General features: G+C 30.1%; 1 protein-coding gene and 1 long non-coding RNA gene across 3 annotated transcripts in view; one reads left to right on the forward strand and one right to left on the reverse strand.

Moving 5' to 3' along the window:
* The window catches only part of LOC119610507, a 31,814-nt gene that overhangs the window by 10,432 nt on the left and 2,273 nt on the right, over positions 1–19,109 (reverse strand). The window lies entirely within an intron of this gene.
* On the forward strand, positions 17,958–18,844 carry LOC119610508. The gene is made up of 3 exons (XR_005231998.1): positions 17,958–18,236; positions 18,508–18,673; positions 18,747–18,844. It is a non-coding gene; the product is annotated as an uncharacterized LOC119610508 (long non-coding RNA).

Consider the following 19,109-nt stretch of genomic DNA (forward strand, 5'->3'; position numbering starts at 1 on the left):
CTATGTGTATATGTATGTACATACATATGTGCAGAGTTTGTCAATTGTAATACGGAACAATAAATTATTATTTGTTACTTTCTAATTGCATTTTTCATTTCATCTTAAATCATTGAAACTAAACAGATAGATGTTTACCAACAATGAGTGCCTTATAATGATATGGCTCTGTGAGCTCGGTTCTTAAATAAAATAAAAATGATTATTACTAATTGGTGATGACGGTACGGTCTTTTCGCTGCCAAATAAGTTTTTCCTAGTGGTTTTAGCTGTTAGGGGAAACAATCCTTAAAATGTACAGCTGTGTTCAAAAAAATAGGAGTGAGACTTCAAAATAATTGTGCAGGTTATTTTTAAAAAGAAACATTTACGGAAATCCAATATTTTTTCACGATATTTGTTTGTTAGGTGTTTAAAATAAAAAACGAATGAAATTTGTATATAGCTTCATTAGTTCTTTTGTTATTTACTTTTTTCGGAATCCATATCAGATTACGACTGTTCAAAAAAATAGGAGTACGGTATATTCTCTAACCTAAGTTAGACTAATTTTCATCATTCGTAGTAAATATTAAAAATATAGTATAAAATTCTTGTATTTGAATAAATTTAAGCAATTTTAAACACAGTTCACGATTATTTCATTTAAAATCATGAAAAAAGTGTCAGAATTTACGAAAGGGGAAATCTGTTTAAATATCTTGGAAATTATGAAAATATCGCGAAAAGGAAAATAAAATATCTCAAGTTAATTTCATTAAAAGATTATTTGAATACATTAAGAAGTAAAATTTTTTAAAATCTCTCATAAAAACTAAACATTTTATGCAAAAATGATAAGCGCTAACGGCAAGGTTTTAAGATTAATCTCATTAGGGCGCCCTAAAATATTGAAACTAAGCCAAATTGTAGTTATAAAACATCCTGATCAATATTCAATTAGTTCAGATCAATTTTCAAACAAAATTTTTTTGAAAACATTTAATTTCAGACCATAAAGCATATAGTCAAATCCATAAAGATTGCCAAGTACCACATTTAGAGGTGGTTTCATACATGGATGAATTTTTAATGCAAGAATACGACAACAAATTGTGTTTTTAAATCTAAATGAATTCAGAAAATATATTGGAAGTCCATTAATCGAAAAATATTAAGCTATAACCAACTTTCAAAGAAGTAGTATAACAGGAATGATTCAAGACGGGTCTTGACAAAAATGGTATGGCCTAATAAATTGTAGAATGGAATCGTAGACCAAAGGTTGTAGGTAAACATATTACCCCAAGATATGTTCTCATATTCCCAACAAACAAAGTTGATAAAATGGCGATGTAGTCTTATGAAAACATGATTGATTCCAAAATGGTGGAAGCACGTTCCATAGGAAGTAGGCAATGATATGGTTGTCGACTTACTGATTGTAAAACAAATCGTTAAAAAACCTTGCGTATAACGTCTTTTAAGGGTTTCCCAATAAATTACACCATATTTGTGGATAATCGTCCACGATATGCGTCATCAAGCTCCTCAAAGCCGTTGTCGGAAAGACATTAAGTTCCAAATTCTAAATAAAAACTTGACAAAAATAGCTGATGTTGTATTGCTACACACTAATTAATAATATTTTAGATGAAAGTCCTTTCTTTTTTGTTTTTATTTTAAAAATATTTGAACTTAAAACGAATACTCCTATTATTTTGAACAACAGATTTTGTATATAAATTTAAAAAAATATATATTTTTTTAAATAAATTTCTTAAATATTTAAAATAATGATTATAAAAATTAGAGAACAAGTTAAATAAATAAATTATAAAATTATTTAATTTAAAATCTAAACCTTTCACTAAAAAATTTATATTTAAATTTTTTGAAATTTTCACTTCTATTATTTTGAACGCAACTGTATCAATCAAAATACACTTCGCCCTGAAAACCTATGGAATCCAATCCGAACTATTTTGTCGCAAGGAAGTTCGCAATTTTATCTGTTGATGATCTGGAATATTGTAGAATGTTTCGCCATCTCGATAAGGGATGTCTGGAATTCCAGGACCAAGTTTGATTTTATGTGAGCGTCCTGGCTATAGGTTTATATTCCAAATTCAAAGAATACCTGGGATTAGAGGGATCGAAACGTTGTACACATAAATTTGTTTTTGTAATTTTTCGATAAGTTACGTTTCTTCACAGCTTAAACAAGTTTTATCAAAATTGTTTATTATATTTTTATACAATTTGTTAATGTAATAAAAAAAATTTCCATTAAACAATTTCAATTCTAATTCAACAATTAACAAGTCCATGAGAAATGTTATTTTTAAAACAAATTCAAAACTGCAAACTATTTTTATAGAATTAACAAAAACAAAAAAATGTTTGGAAATTTGAAATGGAAAAATACTTAAGAAATTTAATTCTTAAACACGATTTTTTTAAATACATATTTCTTAGTTACTAAAATTACGCTGTGTTTTGCAATTGTTTTTTTTTTCAAAACAAAAACTTTTGTATACAAATACAATTTGTTTTTGTTTATTTGTGAGTTGAGTTGCTATTTAAAGTGAAATCTTGTTGTTTTTGTTTTTCTTTGATTACTCATTGATCCAATTCAAAGAACACCACACCGACTACCGATCAAAAGACCACTCACTTTACAACAACAATTAACAGCCACAATTTTTTTTGGCAATCACTACAATCATGTTTTGTTGTTATAATTTTAACGTAAAATTTTGTAGGTACTTTTTATTTTATAAAAAAACACATTTTGTTTTGTTTTTCTTTTTTTAGTTTGAAAAAAAAAAGTCAGCAGCAGGGTCTCTTCGTCATCATATTTGTACAGAACAGCAAAAACAACAACGATAAAAACCGCAAACTCGTAGAGAAAAAGAAACAACAAAATATTTGCACTAACAACAAAATTCAACAGAAAAACATATTACTTTTTTTTAAATTCTGTTGTGGCATCTCATTCATTGCCATTAACCTCATTATTACGATCAAAACAAAAAAAACACGTCTTTTAACTCAATTATGATCATGGTGATGATCGTTATTATCATCATAATTACTGTTGTTGTTGGTTTTTTATCGTTTGTCATTAGGTTGAAGACATCATTATTGTAAGCAATGGAAGAAAGAATTCTATTATCATCAAGACAAAAACTTTGTACTCTAGTACGTTTAAGGCAATATCAACACAACATTTAACCGCATAATCATCTGAAGAAATATACAGTAATGTTAAAGGCTTATATGTTACAAAAGTTTTGCTTGGATTCATAATTATTTATTCTTTGAGGAAGGGATCTAAAGACAAGATTGTACAATGCATTTGAGCTAATATAAATGTTGATCCTTAATCTAACTACTAGACCCTGATTAGTTTAAAAGGATTGTATACCTTAACAGATTCACATCCACTCGTAGACCCAAAACAAGTAGAAGGAAGAAAAGTGTGAAAATAATGAATTTCCATCCAGATCTCGGTTAACACTCCTACTAGAATTGTAATATCCCTCCTATGTAATAGGAATAGTTGTATTGGCATTCAACTTCGGCCACATATACTCTGAATCCATCTGAAACCTACAGCTACTTACTATGCTAGAATGTTGTATATAACAATTCAAGTGTTACCTGACTATCAACATACATAACTTGTCACCTTCGATCATCTTTTAATGTGTGTCTCCCGACGTTCCCACGACAATTGGATTGGATTTCTCTCCGGAACGACCACAGTATTACTAGAACAAAGATGTTAAAGCAAAGCCTTTGACAGCTGTATCAACCGACAATTTTTTCCCAAGAAAGAACCAGGAACTGTTAAAGCAAAGTCTCTGAACGTCGTAAATATATAAACCAAAAGAAAGCAGAATGCCTTGTCTTCAAAGAATTCACCGAAAGCATCTTAAGTTATTTCATAGTTCCTTCCACCGATATAATTCCTGTCACTTGTCTCGAAGACCCTTGAGACTTTCAGCTTTGTGATACTTCATTAAAATATGTAGATGTAGCGAAGGCCAAATGTATGAAAGAGAAATGAGATAGTCACGTTCTAGTTTAAACCTAAGGTAACCACTGACCACCAGACCAGCTAGAAGACTACGTCATTTCCAATTTTATTTCACAATTTTTTAATTGTATTATAGAAATCATTGTATTCTAAACTACAATTAGAAATGGTGTAGTTATTTTGACATGGAAATCAATTGACTCTTCGGAAACAGTAACCACACATCACAGAAATAAATTTACAGCTCAAAAATATAGGAAAATAGATAAGATCGGGACCGTATAAAGGATCATAAACTTCATACCCAAAAAATAGGATTTCTATCAAGTTACATTATCGAGTTACAAATAATCCAACATTGTATCTTTGTAAACTTCTCGAAAATTCAATTACTGAAAGAATCATCCCGTATTATTGAATAACTCATTGACAGATGTCTGTGGTTTACCGATGAGAAAATATCCCCAAGAACATACTGCAACTCAAAAGCTACTTCTAAGAAATAACCACGATAAACTTGTAAAGAAATTTTATGTTTTCGAAATTGTTTGAATTCAATTAAAGTTCTGTGTAGGAATTACTGCTGGTACCAGTACAACCGCATTAACCTAAGCCATCTACGTTTTTTTGTAAGTAAACATTTTAAAAAGTTTTCACAGTAATTTTGTTCATTGTTGTCATTCTCTGAAAGAGTTGACTTGAATCGTACAATTACACCATTCTTCTGTTATTTTTTATCCATTATTTTTGGTTTTTTACCTTTTCTTTTTAATATTTATTGTTGTTTCTTTTTTTTTTTTTTGGTCTAATATGGTTCAAATTTCTGTCAAACTTTGATTTTACCTCAAGCATAAACGAAAACAAAAACACAAAAAAAAATCACTAAAACCATACAAACGTTACCATGACGTTCTATTTGTTGTTTGCTTGGTTCGTTGGTTGGTAAATGACTGAGTGACTGTCTCGGCTGCCTGACTGCCTAGATGAATGACTTACTAAGTCGTTAGTTAAACAATAGTTGTTGGTTGGTTGGTTTGATCATCAAAGAATATTGTATGCTGGTAGTGGAACCAAGCAACTCTTCACTACATATTAACTAAAACCAGTTAAGAAATGTGGGAATGAAATAATGGTCATGTAGACATAGTAGAATTTCCCATTTGTATGTATGTTTTTCATATTCTTTTTTCGTCGGTTGTTTTACGATTTGTTTTTTTTTTTTCACTTCAAGAATTTCCTCTCTAATGATCCATGGCTTTTGAAAGAAAAGAAAAAATATAGTAAGTAATAAAAGGAACTAGAATGTTTTATTATGGCAATTGAATACGAAGAGACGAGTGAATACGAGGGTATTGTGGACATTCTATAAAAATGGTGTATAAATTATCCAATTTACACTTAGAGAAAATTGTAAACTAAATCAGTCAAAAGTTTTTTTTTTCACTAGAATAGGACTTTTAAATACAATCGATGTTGTAAGAAATCTAGAAGCAATATTTTGTACATACTCTAATTAGCTTGTATCGGTCCTTAGAAAGTAAACTAAATTTTCCAGTTAAAATTAGTAAAATCTTGGTACTTTAGATCTATTAACATATGCCGAATTGGAAGGTAATCTATTCCATCTTTTAATATTTTTTTCTTTAATAATTTATAACAAATTTTAAACCCCCCCTCGTATAACTACAGCTGTATGTGTAAATAAAAATAAAAATGTAAAAGTTCAAATACCTCATTCTTAAGATCTTTGCCTTTCTTGTTGTTTTTATTGTTTGTTTTTATACTTAATGATGGCACTTCTTTCCACAATTGTTGATTTCCTATTAAAACGTGATTAAATGATTTTGTAATGTCATTTTCTAAATTGTTTCCCCTTATTTAGCTGAAAACTAGTTGAATTGTACATTAAACTCAGGCACATATTTTTAAAAGACAAGGAAATGGAAAGACTTAAAGAACTATGCATGTACATACAGTGAATCAACTAAGTTTTTTGCCTACCTTTTTTTAAGAGAATTTTGTTTTTTGTTCATAAATAAAATTCAAAAAAACAGGTAAAAAGTAAATTCATGTTTTCCAATTGAGAATAAAGATTGTGTATAATGGGAAAACCAAGAAAAAATTATTAAAATAAAAATTTTAGTGCATTTGTTGTTGCATTTTATTATTTTTCATCAGAATTTGCACGTCAATAAAGTATTTTGCATATTGAAATTTCCAGTTAATTTCGTTGGGTTTTTCAAATTATTTTTTAATTGCTTTTGGAATTTATTGTTTTATTGTTAAAAGGACACGTGTTAAGTATTTTTCAATTGTAATTTTAAAAAATCATATCCTTATTGTGTGAAACTCTAGTTATTTGCGCTAAAAATGTTTAAAGGACAATTCCAATATAAAAAATTAGTTTATATTTTTAGAACAAGTAAAAATCAATGAAATTCAATTATGAGATGTTTAATCAATCATTAAAAAATATAAAATATAGAAATTGATGAAATAACATAAAGAATTATTAAAAAAAGCACTGAGTTGTCTTTAAAAATCTTTAACTGCCAAAGGAGAGCGACTTGTATCCAAGCAAAAACCATTGAAGTCCTCATTTATCTTCTCCAAAGTCCATATACGAAATTAAAAGAACACTATGTTTAAATTTAGACCCCTAAACAGACCTTAGGTTGCTTGGAAACAATATAAAGTGAATTATCGTGTGGTACGGGAAAAATACTTAATTTAGATATTTACAAATAGAGGCGGTTCTCATCACCTAAGATCCACAAAAGCAATATTTTTCAGCTAATACATACACTTATATATAATTAGAACCCAAATCAAGAATAACTATCCAAATCCAGCTACGCCTACTGTATTTTATTCATAAAATAATGCATTCAAAATATGAGGTAGAATATTAAAATTCTAGCATGTAATTGTTCTATAATGGTATACGGTGATATCCCCATACTTAGAGTGGCTAGGATGGTACTTAGTGTTAGCTTTATTGAATAAGAATCAATATTATACAATTCTAAATAAAATTCACACAGTACTCCCCAAATAGATGGGGTTTCCGCAATGTAGTTTTTGTTTATCAATACAAAAAAACCCAGATTATTTTTGTTATAATCTATAGATTTATACCCCACTAATATTTTTTTCTAGGTCCAAATCCATTGATTTCCTAATATATCATGTATCCAATTCAAAATTACTTATTGTTTTCGAAATTAAATCAAAAAAACGATAGATTTCATGTTAAGTCAAATATTGAAAAATTCTTATAGGTATATAAGATAATAAATCGGTTAAGAAATGTCCAAACTTGGTCGTTCCACTACTAAAATATCTAAAAAATTTTATTCTAATATATAGGAGTAATAAAAATATTAAATTTTATAAAATAATGCAGCAATATTAAAAAAATGAACAAAATACCTAAAAAAGCAAAATACTTTATTGACCTTAAAAATTAACAATACGTTCTCATTTTATCAAAAATCTCGTTAATTAATATCACGATTTTACTTTTTATGTTAGAAAATTAAAATATAAGATATTCTTTAAAAAATACAACAAGCAAATTGCTTTATTTTGCTAAACATAATTGTTCAGATAAAGTTTTTTCTTAAAATGTATAAAATTTTACATAGGCAAATTACTTAATTGATTCACTGTATATACATATGTATGTATATAGATAAATAACAAGCATTGAAAGATTATTATTATTTTTTTTATAAAGGACACATTAAAATTCATATTTTTGAATGTTAATAGAGTTTTCTTTCATGAAAGTATAAGACTCCAATGGAACTATTTTGAAATGAAAATGTCTTATCACAATTGCGTACTAAGCTAACGATATATCGGGTGCGAGACAAATGTCGATCTACAGTTGCTACTGTAGAGAAGAACCAACAAGAACTTAATGCGACAATAAGAAATTATTTTAAATTAATTTTGATAGAATCAAAACCCGATTAGGAATAAAAGAAGAAGATAAAAATGATAATAGAAGACAAACATAGGCTCTAGTGCTAAAACACTTTGATATTTTTGTATAAATGTTTTGACTTTCAATCTATTGTTGCTAAATAGATTTTGGCAAATATTTCAAAAACACTTCTCGATAAGAAATGTGAAAAAGAGATACATCAGACTGATAGAATATATAAATATCTGAATCTGGACATATACCATATCTTTGAGACTTTCGAATGAGTTCTACAAATTAAAACAGAAAGCAAAGGGAGAAGGTAGGAAGAGAGTTGAGGGAGGCGAGCGATCGGAGCTAGCGAGCGAGCGAGCGAGCGAGCGACGAGCGAGTCAGGAGCGATGCGCAGCAGCGAGACGAGCGAGCGAGCGAGCAAGTCGACGAGCAGAGCGAGCGAGCGAGCGCAGCGAGCAGCGAGCACGATCGAGCGAGATCGAAAGCTAGCACTATCTATCGAATCAGTATCATCATCTATCTACTATCGATCACTAGCTGTCTATCGAGCTAGTGCGTATCTAAGCATCTATCTATCTATTATCTATCATCTAATCATCTATCTATCTATCTATCTATCTATCTATCTATCTATCTATCTATCTATCTATCTATCTATCTATCTATCTACTCTAGAGCCCTGCATGAGTGACTTAAATCATAAATTAAAACATTTTGATTTTTTTCAAACACTGTGTTTGACTCACTCATTGTTTTATGAATGAAATGAATAGTATATTTGAAAATAAGGAATGTTAGTCAATACTCAATTCGAACGAAACAAGTAATGAGAGTGTTTGTGTGATTCAATTCAAGTAGTATACAGTGAGTGAATCGAGTGAAAGCAAAACAATTTTTAAGTTCGACAAATTAACAGATTTTTTGAATATTACTTCGAATTTTCGAACTTAATTTCGAATAGTCGAAGATAATATAGTAGCGTCGTCAACTGTACTTAACACTGCCAAATTTCAGCCAATTTGGTCCACGGAAACTGGTTTTATCAGCTTTAAATTTTTTTCGAACATGAGTTCGAATTTTCGAAAATTTTTTTTTCAGTTTTTTGGACTCAAAGAATAATTTAAAAGCATAAAAAATTTTTCGAACATAACTTCGAATTTTCGAACTTAATTTCGAATATTCGAACATAATATTATCTTGTCATCAATTGTACTCAAGACTACCAAATTTCAGCGAATTCGGGCCACAGGAACTAGTTTTAACAGCATTCAAAATTTCACCATTTATTCAAGAAAAGTTTGAATCGATTCATTCGATTCAACAATCTATTTTGTATTGTTTTAACATAAACAAATGTTTACTCGCTCGTGAATGTAGTTGCACATTCACTTGATAGTACTCACAACGTTGAGGATAACAAAACTTGTAAATACGATTCTAAACAAACAATGAGTTGAGGGCAAAGCAATGAGTCACTGCAGGGGTGTGAGCAAAGAGAGGATCAGGCAGGGCTCGACGAGCGAGCGAGCGAGAGAGAGCGAGATCGAGCGAGCGAGCGAGCGAGCAGCGAGAGAGCGAGCGAGCGAGCGAGCGAGCGAGCGAGCGAGCGAGCGAGCGAGCGAGCGAGCGAGCAGGAGCGAGCGAGCGAGCGAGCGAGCGAGCGAGCGAGCGAGCGAGCGAGCAGCGAGGAGCGAGCGAGCGAGCGAGCGAGCAGGGAGCGAGCGAGCGAGCGAGCGAGCGAGCGAGCGAGCGAGCGAGCGAGCGAGCGAGCGAGCGAGGGAGCGAGCGAGAGCGAGCGAGCGAGCGAGCGAGCGAGCGAGCGAGCGAGCGAGCGAGCGAGCGAGCGAGCGAGCGAGCTAGGAGAGCGAGAGGCGAGCGCGAGCGAGCGAGCGAGCGAGCTAGCGAGCAGCGAGAGAGCGAGCTAGCGCAGCGAGCGAGCGAGCGAGCGAGCGAGCAGCTATCTATAGCTAGCGAGATAGGATCGAGCTATCGAGCTAGCTATCTAGCGATAGCTATCTAGCGAGCGATCTATCTATCTATCTATCTATCTATCTATATATCTATCTATCTATCTATCTATCTGTCTACATATCTATCTATCTTTTTTTCTTAAATTTAAATTAAGAAGTTGTAAGTACTAGGTGATTACTTTATAAAACACTTCAAAATGCTGTGACCTTTAAACAAACCATTAAATATTGCACAATTAATTATAACATTCAAAATTTGCCGGGCCAATTGTTGTGCCTAGCTGAGAGATACAACAAACAAAAACTTAATAGATTATGGTTTATTTTTAGGCAATTTAAAAAAATTTTGGCAAGCAAGAAAAAGGCAATTAAAGTACATGTTATATTAGGCTCTGGCCGGGTATACAAGTTATGTTTAAAGCGAAAGAAACAAAAAGCCCATAGGCCTGTGATTAACCTTCAGCTGTTGCTTAATGGCAAAAACCAAAGACACCAAGAGAGAGAGAGAGTTAAAAAAGAAAAGAAGAAAAAACGTGCGCATGTCTACAATACAATATATGCGAGAGAAAAATTGATAAATGTGTTTGGATTACAATTAAGGGACCAGAAGAAACAGGAAAACAAAAGGAATAAATAAGGCAAAATACAAAAACAACTACTACAGGTAGACATACTAAAAAAAATTATTTTGTTTTATATCTTTTTTAAGGGTTTTAAAGATTTCCTCTTATAACCTGGCAAAGAAATCAAACAGCTACAAAAAGAAAAAAATCAAGACGACAGGTCTAAAGCTATATACACTCCTTTATTTGCTAAAAGTAGATTAAAAATTAATTTCGGAAAGGTATAAGACCTTCATAAGACCCTTTGGGCCGATTGAAACATGATCGAATAAGCTTTCATATAACATTTCGATTGTAGCAGATTTCATGATATCGTTTGTCTTCATTTCAAAAAGAAAAATTACGATCGATTTTCTCGATCACGTACCTATATTACGAAACTATAATTGACTGATACGATCATTATTGGAAGAGGTCATAGGTCAAATATAAACCGATCTTTATAAAATTTTGTAACGGCAGAGAGTAAAAAATAAGTTCTCTTACAGGTTTTTATCGACTAGGGTCCTAGAACCATAGATAGAATTTCGTCAGAATACATAATATTTTGCTTAGGAAGTATAATGATCGAGATGCGCTGAATCTAAATATGACCTCAGTATTTCTTAATCACTTCTAGTTTTTTAAAAATCATATGTTAAAGATTGAAAAATTCTAATTTGGCCATATTTGGTATTTTACAATAGTGCGTTGCAAACTTTATTTATAAAATCTGTTATGTAATCGGAAATCTCTTGACTTTAAGCTAATGTTTTAACTTCAGTTATATACTGTATTCTTCCTTCTTGAAGATATCCTAAGCTAAAGCTTGGAACACCCATAAATTGAAAAGCAAAAGTTTACACTTTGGATTTTCAGATGACGTAAAAAAGGTTTTTTAATGACTCTAAAATCCCAAAACGGTTTTATTTTCAAAATTTAGGTCATTCTAGGCGAATGTGCCAAATAACGTCAATATTACAATTTTTATTTTGATCACATGGACATCAATACTTTGACTAAGGTAGGTGGAGAACCAACATCTTCCTTCACATAAAACCCTTTGCCAACTGTAGTGATGAAGGGTGTACAAAGGTGATATGTTAATGTTTTTTCTTTATTTTAATTATATACTTTTTTAAGGCGTAGGTCGTGTTAACATGTTCAATTAAGCTGAAAAGAATGAAAACAAAATACATGAAAAAGAAAACTGAAACTCGAACTAAAAAACTTAAAACCCACTTAAATTTCAAGAGATGTTTGGTAACTTTTTATATATTAAAAAAACTGAAACAGATACCCAAAGATAAAACATACAGCTGCCCTGGCAGCTGCACAAAAAAAAAAAAAAAACTTATAGTATACAATAAATTTACAGCAGCTTTTTATTTGTTGTTAGTACATTTCATGTTTTCACTTTAATGTTTTATTTAGGTTTCAGAAGAGAACTCAAAGAGTAAATACAAAAACTAAATTGCCGTTATTAAAAACCCGGCAAATAGAAAAACTTCCAAAGAAGCTAAAAAACAAGAAGGATCTACTATATTATATACTATATACTATACTGATTAGGAAAATAGCATCAGAAGTAATGTACATATGTATTAAATAAGGTACTCTAATGGAAGAGATATTTTTATACGACACCTTTTCATTACTTTTTAAGTAGTATATTAATATAATTTTCTTTGTTAAATATTTTTAAAATTTTATCACATTAACCATTGACACTTTATATTATAACAGTAACATCAGCAACATTTGGAGCAAACATTTTACCGGCTTTTTTAATTTCGCAAATTAAATTGACCCCTTCTTTCCGTTCTGTTAATTTTGCTGCTGCTGTTTGCTTTATTAGCCCCTCCTTTAAAAAAAAACATACAAAAGAAAAAGGCATTTAATATAATATACATACAAATAGTATGCTAAAGTATGTAGTATGTATGTATGTATGACAAAACATAGAAATTAAAAAACAGATAAAATAAAAACTAACTGACATGAGACTGACTCATTCATATTCATTAACCGCAGTCAGTAAGTCAGTCACTTATGTCTACCACACCGACAGAATTCTCAATGTGGTTTTTCAGTGAAGTCTATTCCGGTTACAAAATGTAGTATAAAATTATAGCTGCCAGATAAAAGTTGTATCTTTAGAATTAAGTTATTACTACAAAACATATAGAAGTTATTGTTATAATTAATAAATTATAGTTAATACAAAATCAACTTTTAGGCCAGACCTGTGCCGAATTACTGCATATGTTTCGAGTAAAAAATCAAACAAAAAATCAAGAATAGTTTTGCTTAATTTCGATATAATTCAATCAAGTATGCGGTAATTTGGACCCTGGGCTAAATACTTAGGTATAACATAGTGTGTGTATAATTTATGAGTAGTTGGTCAGATTATAATAACATTTGAAACACCCAGGTAGGATCCCGCGGGCATGTTACCCTACTGAACTTCCCACATCTTGGTTTGATTGCAATACGGGAGAAAAAATGTGCACTAGTATGTGCCGGGAGTGTCAAATGTATCCTTGGTCTTTCCTTGGAATGAATTAGGATGGGAGCCTTATAGTCTGCTTTCCCGGGAACTGTTAGTCCATAGGACAGATCTTTGGACTTTGTTTTGTCCCGGTTATTGGAGAGGTCCCTTCTGGATGCACGTGGTATGTGTGGTTTAAACCCAAATTCCGTGAAGTCCATATTTTAAAATAAGTTCAGGGCTGTTGTTGGAATATTTGATGGATTTGTATTTCGGTCTACCGAATACGTCTCTAGGTGATGTTGCCGAATAAACAGAAGCCAGAAGTGAAAACAGAATAGTGGTTGTAAACGCAAGTGAAGTTTTTGCATCTTGGAAGATATGTAACAGTGCAGAAATTGTCAAAAGGTAAGATAGATCGAGTAAATTAGCAAAGTATTTGTACATGGACCAGCAGAACCATGAACAAAATTTCCATTAGCGTGTAAGAAAGAAAAAAGAGTTGTAAAAATACCACCGTGAAATAAGGCAGACACGACAGGTGGTCACATAAATCACTTCGATTTATACCCAGTGAGTATGTATATCCAAGTTTATGTTTTGGATCACATAAACCTTGCCCGCACGACTCTAGAAGTTCTAAAAGTAGGGCACCTCGGGCAGGTAAAATGATCTCAATCATTTGTTTCGCTATTGACTATTTGAATGATGTCATGACTAGGGTTTGAACTAGTCTATTAACAAATGTATTTATTAACAAATCTATTGGCTAGTTTGTAAATTAGTCTATTGACTGGTGGGTATTTTGAATAGTCTATTGCCTAATTGACTATTCTATTGGATATTCTATTGTATTGAATAGTCAGTCCATGCATGAAGAATAATATTCTAAAGTAGGTACATATTTAAACTAGCCTCTTGTCTGCTCTATGGATAGGTTATAGATCAGTCTGTTGACTAGTCTGTTAATCATGGGTCTAACTTGAAATGTAAAAAAGAAAAAACACACTTTTAAACACATATTTAATCATATATGACATCCTATCAGCCGCGACAAGTAAAACAGCAACTGTTACTTGAGCGTGTAACATAAGCAATCTTCCACCTCCTTACCTTCCAACACCATTCACCTACCAACACCTTTTAACAAAAAAAAAACAGGGAGAAATAATAATATCAACCGTTGCAATAAACACAAGTAATAATAATATCCCCGTCAGGCACAACAAGCTAAGAAAAGTAAATAACAAAAACATACCGGTCCGACCTTTTGTCGTCATTCACATGCACAAACACACACATCCTCAATCTAGCAAAAAAAAAACTAACAAAAACAAATGTTAAGGAAAACAACAACACAATTTTATACAAATTTCCTTTATTTTGTTTTGGCGTCCCCTTTCTTGTTTTTTTATTTTTATATACTTTTTACATTATTTATTTACCCTTTTTGTTTTTGTACTTCTGCAATTTTCTTTATTCGCCTATTCCTCTTTACTTGTTTTTTATGGTATCCACAATTATAAGAGAAAATTATAAAAAACACAATTTTTTCTTTATTATTTTTTCTTTATTTCTTCTTCCTGTCTGGTATCTGGTTTCCACATGAAATTCTTTTTTAAAAATTTCTTATGTACATCAATTTTATTGCAATTTAAAATTTAATACATAAAATTTTTGTAAAATTTATTATTAACACTAGGTGTAATTTTCTTTTTTTATTAACAAATATTTGCTGTAGTATCTTTTACAACGTAGTAGGTACAACAATAACTCAATATTAAATTTCTAAATTTTCTTTTTAATTTATTAATATGCACTAATTTGTTTAATACTTTTTTGCACATACATACATATGTATGAATGTATATAATATATGTGTGTATATCTGTATATACTATTTAACGTCACTTTTTTGTTTTGTTTAACTTTACGCGATTTCTTCCGTACAACCAAACGTTGTTCTACGATAAATACGTCAAAACTAAACTAAAAAGCAGAGTTTATGAAAAGGTAAAAGCAAATCAAACGCACAAACAAATAAAAACAAAACAAAGTGCTCTCTCGCTGTTTTGTTTTTGTTTTCTATTCTCTTCTGTACGAAAGAAGAAATACAAAAACAAAACACAAGTTAAGAAATTGTATTTAGGGTGTTCAGTTAAATTATTAATTTCTAAAACAGAATTTTCTTAATATATAAAAGGTTACAGGAATGGAAAATTCAGTATAATTGTACTTTGTTTTAGAACTTTTGGACATTGAATAGCATAGCACTTTTCCTAGTTTAAAATGATTCATAGACTAATTCATAATTTAGATCATGGAAAAGAGATTAAACTAATACATAACCTAGTAAAAAAATAAAACTTCAAAACTTCCTTGTTTGGGAATAATGTTATATACATATAAAAATTAACGTATTCGTTTTAAGATAAAAAGAAAAATACTTTTAATCGTCATAGGTACGTCATAGCTTTATTTTTTCATTATAAATCTTTTTATTCTGCGCAGTCAAATCTTTATACTTGTTCCTACTAAGTATGTACATACATATGTATGTACATATGTATGTATATAACGCTACTTTATCACTTATATTGACATGTTATCAATTTATTCTGTATTTATCAAGAATTTAAAAGTAGATTTGATACAACAATTACTCATTTACGTTTATACGATTACGATCTTCTTAAAATTGCATTGTGGCTCAAAGACGGCCCTGTTTGTATTGTTCAACATTTGAAAACGGTTATTTAGGTTGATTTAGGTATACACCTAAAGTCTGGCAAATCTGTAAAAAAAACTATATTTAATCGCATCCTAACTAACGATATCCTAAAGTTGACGCGCCGTATAAGTACATTGTGCATATAGCCGTTCTTTTTTATGGCTGATTCTTGAAACGCAAAGATATTGCATCCTTTCACTGTGGGTGAATTTTGAGAAAAGTCGAAAAAGCGTTACAATTTTTAAAAAATTTAGCCTTAACTATTCTTTTTACAATTATTTCCAATATTAACCTAACCCTACTAACTACATATGTACATATGTACATACATACATGCAAACATACATACATACATACATACATACATACATACATACATACATACATACATACATACATACATACATACAAACTTACAATATTATGGCGGTAAAATTTAATGGATAAAACGACTTATTTACACATTTTGTGCAGATGTTTAAAAGTGTGCAATGTTCCGTTTGGCACATTCACAAACCTGTTTGTTTATTTAGATAGATAGATAGATAGATAGATAGATAGATAGATAGATAGATAGATAGATAGATATATAGATAGATAGATAGATAGATAGATAGATAGATAGATAGATAGATAGATAGATAGATAGATAGATAGATAGATAGATAGATAGATAGATAGATAGATAGATAGATAGATAGATAGATAGATAGATAGATAGATAGATAGATAGATAGATAGATAGATAGATAGATAGATAGATAGATAGATAGATAGATAGATAGATAGATAGATAGATAGATAGATAGATAGATAGATAGATAGAAGCTTGTGGTTGCAAAAAGATGCCACTCTCTTATATTTTGCCTATTATTGTTGTTGATTTTGTCTACCTTTATATATTTCCGTCTTAATGTATTCTTTCGTATACCTCTATGTACCTTGTTATTTTATGTACGAACGTATTTGCGTTTTGAATTTCATTTGTTTTTGTTGTTTTTAGATACATGTATGTATTTTGTATGTTTTTCTGCATATATTGTGCATATTTTCTTTGTATATGTACCTTACACTTCCGAAGACTATTGCGGTGACAATACTTAAGCATTTGTGCTCAATTTGTGCTTCCTTGTAACCATATAATCCTTGTTATCAATATGCTTAAGTTTACTTTACTTAAGCCTATTGATACTGTATGACCTCCGAAACTGTATAATTCTCTATAAATACATATGTATGTATGTTGTATTTATCAGAAATAAACTTTGTGTGATCAGTAAATAAATACATACATGCATACATACATACATAGTACATACATACATAGTCCATACATACATACATACATACATACTACATACATACATACATACATACATACAGACATACATACATACAGACATACATACATACATACATACAGACATACATACATACATACTACATACATACATACAATACATACATACATACATACAGACATTACATACATACATACATACATACATACATACATACATACATACATACATACATACATACATACATACATACATACATACATACATACATACATACATACATACATACATACATACATACATACATACATACATACATACATACATACATACATACATACATACATACATACATACATACATAGTACATACATACATTAATTTCAGCAGTAGTTTTAAACCCCGTTTTTTATATGGAAATATTTGATATGTAAAACAAAATTTACACTTCTGTAATGATCAACCCATATTTGGCTACATATACATACATACATATGTATGTATGTATGTATGTATGTATGTATGTATGTAATTTCCACTTAAGCCCATTACCAAAAACTACTTCATATCAATATACCTATGTATGTACATACCATATGTACGTACATAAAGGGTATCTATAAAGTCGGACTAAAACGATTTTCTTATTTTCGTCTATTTTTTACAACAACATTAATTTTTGTACGATTTCTTTGTTATTGTGGGAATACTTATTTTTGTCTGTATATATTATTGAACAAAAAGAGCGAGTAAGGTAGACTTCAATTTGTTGAATGAGAGGAGAATAATAATGATGATGAAGTTATTGTTGTTTGTTTTTAATAATGATGATTATGACGTTGATCACATTAATTGCTTAAGTATGTATGCATATGTCTGTTCTATTTACTAACAAATTGTTGTTGGCTTATTTGCCAAAAGAGCTTGAATTTTGTTGTTGTTTTAAGTCACTGACCACATAAACAAATTCAAAAAAGAAATAACAAAGTAAACAAAAAGTGGAAAAAAATCATAATAACGGTGATCATTATAAGCAGAGGGAATTTATATTTACAAGAAAAATGCGGTTCCAATAAAGCTGGAGGAAATCATCTGGACTTCATAACTTACATACATACATATGTATGTATATTATTTTGGATCCCAAGACTAAAGTTTAAATAAATTGGTAGGTTGTATGTATGTTTTTATATTTAAGTTTTCTTCGAAATCGATATTTTCACTATCTTACACTTTCCAATTTCATTAACAAAATAATTGAGAAAACATGCTAGGTATGTACCTATGTATGTATTATGTACGTACTTTCCATAATTGTTTTTAAGGACATTGGGTGTCTACGTTTATATGGAGAAAATATAAAGTACTTACATATGTTCCCAACGAAAATGAAAGTTTGGTTCATTCTAAATAACAATTTCTCAAAATTTTTATTCTAGGTCCAATATTTAGTGAGCGGGGTCAAAGGACAAAAAATTTAGGAAATAATATCTTAGAATGAACTAAATTTTCGTTCAGAACATCACCAACTTATATGTACATATGTATGTATGTACATACATACACATTTAATTTTTCACCTGCCCACAATTAAACTTTTTGTAGGTAGGTATAAATAAATAATAGAAATAATAATAAAAAACTTTTTATTTTTACATTTTTTTCCATTCATCTCTAGATACAAATGCGACCAAGGATAATATTTAATTTAATTATCATAGAAATTTAAAGAAAAAATCTACCTTTGGACTATAAAAAGCTGAAATACAAATGCAGGCAGAAAATAAATCTACACTACAAATATAAATACATACAAAAATGTTTTGAAAAAGAAAAGCAAACAAATTTAAAAAAAAATTTAAGTTTTCAAAATAAAAAAGGATTCTTTAAAAAAAAGTATCTAAAAAAGGCATTCAGACGTTAAATGTTCTCAAACTTTTTAACTCTCAACCAAAGAATAAATTTCTCAACAGTTTGTCAAAAAGTCTGTTTACTATTTTGTTACAAAAAGAAAAATCGGTAAAATTTTAAGAAATTCGAA

The sequence above is a fragment of the Lucilia sericata genome, unplaced genomic scaffold (assembly GCF_015586225.1).
Source record: "Lucilia sericata isolate MDLA Ls3-8-SP2 unplaced genomic scaffold, ASM1558622v1 Contig001219F_arrow, whole genome shotgun sequence".
NCBI lineage: Eukaryota > Metazoa > Arthropoda > Insecta > Diptera > Calliphoridae > Lucilia > Lucilia sericata.